We start from the raw sequence: 13,798 nt of genomic DNA on the forward strand, positions 1-13,798 counted from the left end.
CACAAAACACACTGGACACACACTGGACACACACAAAACACACTGAACACACACACAAAACACACTGGACACAAACAAAACACACTGAACACACAAACAAAACACACTGGACACACACAACACACTGGACACACACTGAACACACACACAAAACACACTGGACACACACTGAACACACTGGACACACACAAAACACACTGGACACACACACAAAACACACTGAACACACACAAAACACACTGGACACACACTGAACACACACAAAACACACTGGACACACACACTGGACACACACACTGGACACACACACAACACACTGGACACACACACAACACACTGGACACACAAACAAAACACACTGGACACACACAACACACTGAACACACACAAAACACACTGGACACACACAAAACACACTGGACACAAACAAAACACACTGAACAAAACACACTGAACACACACACTGAACACACACAAAACACACTGGACACAAACAAAACACACTGGACACACACTGGACACAAACAAAACACACTGGACACAAACAAAACACACTGGACACACACTGAACACACAAAACACACTGGACACAAACAAAACACACTGGACACAAACAAAACACACTGGACACACACACTGAACACACACAAAACACACTGGACACACACAACACACACTGGACACACACACAACACACACTGGACACACTGGACACACACACTGGACACACACACAAAACACACTGGACACACACACAACACACACTGAACACACACAAAACACACTGGACACACACAAAACACACTGGACACACACACTGGACACTAACAAAACACACTGAACACACACTGGACACACACACAAAACACACTGGACACAACAAAACACACACAAAACACACTGGTCACACACTGAACACACACAAAACACACTGGACACAAACAAAACACACTGAACACACACTGGACACACACACAAAACACACTGGACACACAAAACACACTGGACACACACTGAACACACACAAAACACACTGGACACACACACTGAACACACACAGAACACACACTGGACACACACACAAAACACACTGGACACACACTGAACACACACAAAACACACTGGACACAAACTGGACACACTGAACACACACTGGACACAACAAAACACACTGAACACACAAAACACACTGGACACACACACTGAACACACACAAAACACACTGGACACACACAAAACACACTGGACACACACACTGGACACACACAAAACACACTGGACACAAACAAAACACACTGAACACACCAAAACACACTGAACACACACAAAACACACTGGACACACACTGAACACACACAAAACACACTCAACACACACAAAACACACTGGACACACACTGAACACACACAAAACACACTGGACACACTGAACACACACAAAGCACACTGGACACACTGAACACACACAAAGCACACTGGACACACACACTGAACACACACAAAACACACTGGACACACACACAAAACACACTGAACACACACACAACACACTGGACACACACACAAAACACACTGGACACACACTGGACACACACACAAAACACACTGGACACACACACAAAACACACTGGACACACACACAAAACACACTGGACACACACAAAACACACTGGACACACACACAAAACACACTGGACACACACTGAACACACACAAAACACACTGGACACAAACTGGACACACTGAACACACACTGGACACAACAAAACACACTGAACACACAAAACACACTGGACACACACACTGAACACACACAAAACACACTGGACACACACACTGGACACACACAAAACACAATGGACACACACACTGGACACACACAAAACACACTGGACACACACTGAACACACACAAAACACACTGGACACACACACTGAACACACACAGAACACACACTGGACACACACACAAAACACACTGGACACACACAAAACACACTGGACACACAAGCAAAACACACTGAACACACACAAAACACACTGGACGCACACACTGAACACACACAAAACACACTGGACACACACTGGACACACACACAAAACACACTGGACACACACACAACACACTGGACACACACTGAACACACACAAAACACACTGGACACACACTGAACACACACTGGACACACACAAAACACACTGGACACACACACTGAACACACACAAAACACACTGGACACACACACAAAACACACTGAACACACACAAAACACACTGGACACACACACAAAACACACTGAACACACACAAAACACACACACAAAACACACTGGACACACAGAACACACTGGACACACACAAAACACACTGAACACACACTGAACACACACTGAACACACTGGACACACACAAAACACACTGGACACACACAAAACACACTGGACACACACAAAATACACTGAACACACTGGACACACACACTGAACACACTGGACACACACACAAAACACACTGGACACACACACAAAACACACTGGACACAAACAAAACACACTGAACACACACTGAACACACACAAAACACACTGGACACACACACAAAACACACTGGACACACACACAAAACACACTGGACACACACACAAAACACACTGGACACACACACAAAACACACTGGACACACACACACAAAACACACTGGACACACACACAAAACACACTGGACACACACACTGAACACACACAAAACACACTGAACACACACAAAACACACTGGACACACACACAAAACACACTGGACACACACACATAACACACTGGACACACACACAAAACACACTGAACACACACAAAACACACTGGACACACACAAAACACACTGGACACACAAAACACACTGGACACACACAAAACACACTGGACACACACACAAAACACACTGGACACACACAAAACACACTGGACACACACACAAAACACACTGAACACACACTGAACACACTGGACACACACACAAAACACACTGGACACACACACAAAACACACTGGACACACACAACACACTGGACACACACACAAAACACACTGGACACACACACAAAACACACACAAAACACACAAAACACACTGAACACACACACAAAACACACTGAACACACACACAAAACACACTGGACACACACAAAACACACTGGACACACACTGAACACACACAAAACACACTGGACACACACACAAAACACACTGGACACAACAAAACACACTGAACACACACAAAACACACTGGACACACACTGAACACACACAAAACACACTGGACACACACACTGAACACACACAAAACACACTGGACACACACACAAAACACACTGGACACACACACAAAACACACTGGACACACAAAACACACTGGACACACAAAACACACTGGACACACACACAAAACACACTGGACACACACAAAACACACTGAACACACTGGACACACAAAACACACTGGACACACACACAAAACACACTGGACACACACAAAATACACTGAACACACTGGACACACACACTGAACACACTGGACACACACACAAAACACACTGGACACACACACAAAACACACTGGACACACACAAAACACACTGGACACACACTGAACACACACAAAACACACTGGACACACACACTGGACACACACACAAAACACACTGAACACACACACAAAACACACTGGACACACACAAAACACACTGGACACACACTGAACACACACAAAACACACTGGACACACACACAAAACACACTGGACACAACAAAACACACTGAACACACACAAAACACACTGGACACACACTGAACACACACAAAACACACTGGACACACACACTGAACACACACAAAACACACTGGACACACACACAAAACACACTGGACACACACACAAAACACACTGGACACACAAAACACACTGGACACACACACAAAACACACTGGACACACACAAAACACACTGAACACACTGGACACACAAAACACACTGGACACACACACAAAACACACTGGACACACACAAAATACACTGAACACACTGGACACACACACTGAACACACTGGACACACACACAAAACACACTGGACACACACACAAAACACACTGGACACACACAAAACACACTGGACACACACTGAACACACACAAAACACACTGGACACACACACTGGACACACACACAAAACACACTGGACACACACACAAAACACACTGGACACACACACAAAACACACTGGACACACAAAACACACTGGACACACACACAAAACACACTGGACACACACAAAACACACTGAACACACTGGACACACAAAACACACTGGACACACACACAAAACACACTGGACACACACAAAATACACTGAACACACTGGACACACACACTGAACACACTGGACACACACACAAAACACACTGGACACACACACAAAACACACTGGACACACACACAAAACACACTGGACACACACAAAACACACTGGACACACACTGAACACACACAAAACACACTGGACACACACACAAAACACACTGGACACAACAAAACACACTGAACACACACAAAACACACTGGACACACACTGAACACACACAAAACACACTGGACACACACACTGAACACACACAAAACACACTGGACACACACACTGAACACACACAAAACACACTGGACACACACAAAACACACTGGACACACACAACACACTGGACACACACTGAACACACACAAAACACACTGGACACAAACAAAACACACTGAACACACACTGAACACACACACTGAACACACACAAAACACACTGGACACACACACAAAACACACTGGACACAACAAAACACACTGAACACACACAAAACACACTGGACACACACTGAACACACACAAAACACACTGGACACACACACTGAACACACACAAAACACACTGGACACACACACTGAACACACACAAAACACACTGAACACAACAAAACACACTGGACACACACACAAAACACACTGGACACACACACAAAACACACTGAACACACACAAAACACACTGGACACACTGAACACACACAAAACACACTGGACACAAACAAAACACACTGAACACACACTGGACACACACAAAACACACTGGACACACACACAAAACACATTGAACACACACTGGACACACACACTGAACACACACTGGACACACTGGACACACACACAAAACACACTGAACACACACTGGACACACACACAAAACACACTGGACACACAAAACACACTGAACACACACAAAACACACTGGACACACACTGAACACATACTGAACACACTGGACACACACAAAACACACTGGACACACACAACACACTGGACACAAACAAAACACTGAACACACACACAAAACACATTGGACACACACACTGAACACACTGGACACACACACAAAACACACTGGACACACACACAAAACACACTGGACACACACACAAAACACACTGGACACAAACAAAACACACTGAACACACCCTGGACACACACACAAAACACACTGGACACAAACAAAACACACTGAACACACACTGGACACACACACAAAACACACTGCACACACACTGAACACACACAAAACACACTGGACACACACACAAAACACACTGGACACAACAAAACACACTGGACACACACAAAACACACTGGACACACACACTGAACACACACAAAACACACTGGACACACACAAAACACACTGGACACAACAAAACACACTGAACACACACAAAACACACTGGACACACACAACACACTGGACACACACACAAAACACACTGGACACAACAAAACACACTGAACACACACAAAACACACTGGACACACACTGAACACACACAAAACACACTGGACACACACACTGAACACACACACAAAACACACTGGACACACACACTGGACACACACAAAACACACTGGACACAACAAAACACACTGAACACACACAAAACACACTGGACACACACTGGACACACACTGAACACACTGGACACACACTGGACACACACTGAACACACTGGACACACACTGGACACACACTGAACACACTGGACACACACTGAACACACTGGACACACACTGAACACACTGGACACACACTGGACACACACTGAACACACTGGACACACACTGGACACACACTGGACACACACTGAACACACTGGACACACACTCCAATAAGAAACGTGTACCTTAGTAAGGTGTTTCTGCATTAGAGAGGAGAATGAAATAACAGAAATATGATGGTGTGTGTGTGTGTGTGTGTGTGTGTGTGACTGGACAATAAACACAAGTGGAAATTTCCCACAATCCTTCCTACACACATATTAGACATTCCTCTGGGAATTTCAGCATAATGAGATGCTATTTACAATGCTAATGGTGTGTGTGTTTGTGTATGCTCACACATGCTCATGAACACACACACACACACACATGGTGCAAGATCACACCCTTTTATCACCGTAGCTCAAGGCAGACTCCATCAGAAAGTCGTCTTGCTAAGCTGCTAAGATAATTAGCACTGTTGACGTCACGCAAACTACACAACATAGAACACACTACACTACACAACACAGAACACACTACAGAGCACACTACACAGCACACTACACAACACAACACACTGCACAACACAGAACACACAACACACTACACAACACAGAACATACTACAGAGCACACTACACAACACAACACACTACACTACACAACACACCACAGAGCACACTACACAACACACTACACAACACACTACAGAGCATACTACACAACACACTGCACAACACAGAACACACAACACACTACACAACACAGAACACACAACACAACACAGAACACAATACACAACACAGAACACACTACAGAGCACACTACACAGCACACTACACAACACAACACACTGCACAACACAGAACACACAACACACTACACAACACAGAACATACTACAGAGCACACTACACAACACAACACACTACACTACAGAGCACACTACACAACACACTACACAACACACTACAGAGCATACTACACAACACACTGCACAACACAGAACACACAACACACAACACAACACAGAACACACTACACAACACAGAACACACTACACAACACACAACACACTACATAACACAGAACACACTACACAACACAGAACACACTACACAACACAGAACACACTACAGAACACACTACACAACACAGAACACACTACACAACACAGAACACACTACACAACACAGAACACACTACACAACACAATACACAACACAGAACACACTACACAACACACTACACAACACACTACAGAGCACACTGCACAACACAGAACACACAACACACTACACAACACAGAACACACTACACAACATAGAACACACTACACAACACAGAACACACTACACAACACAGAACACACTACACAACACACTACACAACACACTACACAACACAGAACACACTACAGAGCACACTACACAGCACACTACACAACACACTGCACAGCACACTACACAACACACTGCACAGCACACTACACAACACACTGCACAACACAACACAGAACACACAACACACTACAGAGCACACTACACAACACAGAACACACTACACAACACACTACACTACACAACACAACACACTACACAACACAGAACACACTACACAGCACACTACACAACACACTACACAACACACTACACAACACACTACAGAACACACTACACAACACACTACACAACACAGAACACACTACAGAGCACACTACACAACACACTGCACAACACAGAACACACTACACAACACACTGCACTACACAACACAGAACAAACACAGAACACACTACACAACACAGAACACAGAACACACTACACAACACAGAACACAGAACACACTACACAACACAGAACACACTACAACACAGAACACAGAACACACTACACAACACAGAACACACTACACACTACACAACACAGAACACAGAACACACTACACAACACACTGCACTACACAACACAGAACACACTACACAACACAGAACACAGAACACACTACACAACACACTGCACTACACAACACAGAACACACTACACAACACAGAACACAGAACACACTACACAACACACTGCACTACACACTACACAACACAGAACACACTACACAACACAGAACACACTACACAACACAGAACACACTACACAACACAGAACACAGAACACACTACAGAACACAGAACACACTACACAACACAACACACTACACAACACAACACAGAACACACAACACACTACAGAGCACACTACACAACACAGAACACACTACACAACACACTACACTACACAACACAACACACTACACAACACAGAGCACACTACACAGCACACTACACAACACACTACACAACACACTACACAACACAGAACACACTACACAACACACTACACAACACAGAACACACTACAGAGCACACTACACAACACACTGCACAACACAGAACACACTGCACAACACAGAACACACTACACAACACACTGCACTACACAACACAGAACAAACACAGAACACACTACACAACACAGAACACAGAACACACTACACAACACAGAACACAGAACACACTACACAACACAGAACACACTACAACACAACACACTACACAACACAGAACACACTACACACTACACAACACAGAACACAGAACACACTACACAACACACTGCACTACACAACACAGAACACACTACACAACACAGAACACACTACACAACACACTGCACTACACAACACAGAACACAGAACACACTACACAACACAGAACACACTACACAACACAGAACACAGAACACACTACACAACACAGAACACACTACACAACACAGAACACACTACACAACACAGAACACACTACACAACACAACACACTACACAACACACAACACAGAACACACTACACAACACAGAACACACTACACAACACACTGCACTAAACAACACAGAACACACTACACAACACAGAACACACTACACTTACACACTACACAACACAGAACACACTACACAACACAGAACACACTACAGAACACACTACAGAACACATTACACAACACAGAACACACTACACAACACAGAACACACTACAGAACACACTACACAACACAACACACTACACAACACAGAACACACTACACAACACACTGCACTAAACAACACAGAACACACTACACAACACAGAACACACTACACTTACACAACACAGAACACACTACACAACACAGAACACACTACACTTACACAACACAGAACACACTACACAACACAGAACACAGAACACACTACACAACACAGAACACACTACACAACACAGAACACACTACACAACACAGAACACACTACACAACACAGAACACAGAACACACTACATAACACAGAACACACTACACAACACAGAACACACTACACAACACAGAACACACTACACACTACATAACACAGAACACACTACACAACACAGAACACACTACACAACACAGAACACACTACACAACACAGAACACACTACACAACACAGAACACACTACACAACACAGAACACACTACAGAACACAGAACACACTACACAACACAGAACACACTACACAACACAGAACACACTACACAACACAGAACACAGAACACACTACACAACACAGAACACAGAACACACTACACAACACAGAACACACTACAGAACACAGAACACACTACACAACACAGAACACACTACACAACACAGAACACACTACACAACACAGAACACAGAACACACTACACAACACAGAACACACTACACAACACACTGCACTAAACAACACAGAACACACTACACAACACAGAACACACTACACAACACAGAACACACTACACAACACAGAACACAGAACACACTACACAACACAGAACACACTACAGAACACAGAACACACTACAGAACACAGAACACACTACACAACACAGAACACACTACACAACACAGAACACACTACACAACAGAACACACTACACAACACAGAACACACTACACAACACAGAACACACTACACAACACACTGCACTACACAACACAGAACACACTACACAACACAGAACACACTACACAACACAGAACACACTACACAACACAGAACACACTACACAACAGAACACACTACACAACACAGAACACACTACACAACACAGAACACACTACACAACACACTGCACTACACAACACAGAACACACTACACAACACAGAACACACTACACAACACAGAACACACTACACAGAACACACTACAGAACACAGAACACACTACACAACACAGAACACACTACACAACACAGAACACACTACAGAACACACTACACAGCACAGAACACACAGCACAGAACACACTACACAACACAGAACACACAACACAGAACACACTACACAACACAGAACACACTACACAACACAACACACTACACAACACAACACACTACACAACACAGAACACACTACAGAACACAGAACACACTACAGAACACAGAACACACTACAGAACACAGAACACACTACAGAACACACTACACAACACAGAACACAGAACACACTACACAACACAGAACACAGAACACACTACACAACACAGAACACACTACACAACACAGAACACAGAACACACTACACAGAACACACTACACAGAACACACTACACAACACAGAACACACTACACAACACAGAACACAGAACACACTACACAGAACACACTACACAGAACACACTACACAGAACACACTACACAACACAGAACACACTACACAACACAGAACACACTACAGAACACAGAACACACTACAGAACACAGAACACACTACACAACACAGAACACAGAACACACTACACAACACAGAACACACTACAGAACACAGAACACACTACACTACAGAACACAGAACACACTACAGAACACAGAACACACTACAGAACACAGAACACACTACACAGAACACACTACACAGAACACACTTCAGAACACAGAACACACTACACAACACAGAACACACAACACAGAACACACTTCAGAACACAGAACACACTACACAACACAGAACACACAACACAGAACACACTACACAACACAGAACACACAACACAGAACACACTACAGAACACAGAACACACCACACTACACAACACAGAACACAGAACACACTACACAACACAGAACACACAACACAGAACACACTACACAACACAGAACACACAACACAGAACACACTACAGAACACAGAACACACCACACTACACAACACAGAACACACTACAGAACACAGAACACACAACACAGAACACACTACAGAACACAGAACACACTACAGAACACAGAACACACAACACAGAACACACTACACAACACAGAACACAGAACACACTACACAGAACACACTACACAACACAGAACACACTACAGAACACAGAACACAGAACACACTACAGAACACACAACACAGAACACACTACACAACACAGAACACACTACACAGAACACACTACAGAACACAGAACACACTACAGAACACACAACACACTACACAACACAGAACACACTACACAACAGAACACACTACACAACACAGAACACACTACACAACACAGAACACACTACACAACACAGAACACACTACACAACACAACACACTACACAACACAGAACACACTACAGAACACAGAACACACTACACAGCACAGAACACACAACACAGAACACACTACACAACACAGAACACACAACACAGAACACACTACACAACACAGAACACACTACACAACACAACACACTACACAACACAGAACACACTACACAACACAGAACACACTACACAACACAGAACACACTACACTACACAACACACTACACAACACACTACACAACACACTACACAACACAGAACACACAACACAGAACACACAACACAGAACACAGAACACACTACAGAACACAGAACACACTACAGAACACAGAACACACTACAGAACACAGAACACACTACACAACACAGAACACAGAACACACTACACAACACAGAACACAGAACACACTACACAACACAGAACACACTACAGAACACACAACACAGAACACACAACACAGAACACACTACACAACACAGAACACAGAACACACTACACAGAACACACTACACAGAACACACTACACAACACAGAACAGACTACACAACACAGAACACACTACACAGAACACACTACAGAACACAGAACACACTACACAACACAGAACACACTACAGAACACACTACAGAACACAGAACACACTACACAGAACACACTACACAGAACACAATTCAGAACACAGAACACACTACACAACACAGAACACAGAACACACAACACAGAACACACTACACAACACAGAACACACTACACAGCACACTACACAACACAGAACACACTACACAACACAGAACACACTACACAACACAGAACACACTACACAACACAGAACACACAACACAGAACACACTACACAACACAGAACACACTACACAGCACACTACACAACACAGAGCACACTACAGAACACACTACAGAACACACTACACAGAACACACTACACAACACAGAACACACTACAGAACACACTACAGAACACAGAACACACTACAGAACACAGAACACACTACACAGAACACACTACACAACACAGAACACACTACACAACACAGAACACACTACACTACACAGAACACACTACACTACACAGAACACACTACACAGCACACTACACAGAACACACTACAGAACACAGAACACACTACAGAACACAGAACACACTACACAGAACACACTACACAACACAGAACACACTACAGAACACAGAACACACTACACAGAACACACTACAGAACACAGAACACACTACACAACACAGAACACACTACACAACACAGAACACACTACACAACACAGAACACACTACACAGAACACAATACACAGAACACACTACACAGAACACACTACACAACACAGAACACACTACAGAACACAGAACACACTACACAGAACACACTACACAACACAGAACACACTACAGAACACAGAACACACTACACAGAACACACTACAGAACACAGAACACACTACAGAACACAGAACACACTACACAACACAGAACACACTACAGAACACAGAACACACTACACAGAACACACTACAGAACACAGAACACACTACAGAACACAGAACACACTACACAACACAGAACACACTACACAGAACACACTACACAGAACACACTACACAACACAGAACACACTACAGAACACAGAACACACTACAGAACACACTACACAACACAGAACACACTACAGAACACAGAACACACTACACAACACAGAACACACTACACAGAACACACTACACAGAACACACTACAGAACACAGAACACACTACAGAACACAGAACACACTACACAACACAGAACACACTACACAGAACACACTACACAACACAGAACACACTACACAGAACACACTACACAACACAGAACACACTACACAACACAGAACACACTACAGAACACACTACACAACACAGAACACACTACACAACACACTGCACTACACTACAGAGCCTGGCTTAAGCATGTTCTCTCAGCGCTGTTATGAGTGTGATCTGTGTTGTGTAAAAAAGTTTATTAATGAAGCGG

General features: G+C 43.7%; 1 protein-coding gene across 1 annotated transcript in view; it reads left to right on the top strand.

Annotated features, from left to right (window-relative positions):
• The window catches only part of LOC131360532 (F-actin-uncapping protein LRRC16A-like), an 87,930-nt gene that overhangs the window by 56,871 nt on the left and 17,261 nt on the right, over positions 1 to 13,798 (top strand). The gene's annotated exons all lie outside the window — the stretch shown is intronic.

This window comes from Hemibagrus wyckioides, linkage group LG01 (assembly GCF_019097595.1).
Source record: "Hemibagrus wyckioides isolate EC202008001 linkage group LG01, SWU_Hwy_1.0, whole genome shotgun sequence".
NCBI lineage: Eukaryota > Metazoa > Chordata > Actinopteri > Siluriformes > Bagridae > Hemibagrus > Hemibagrus wyckioides.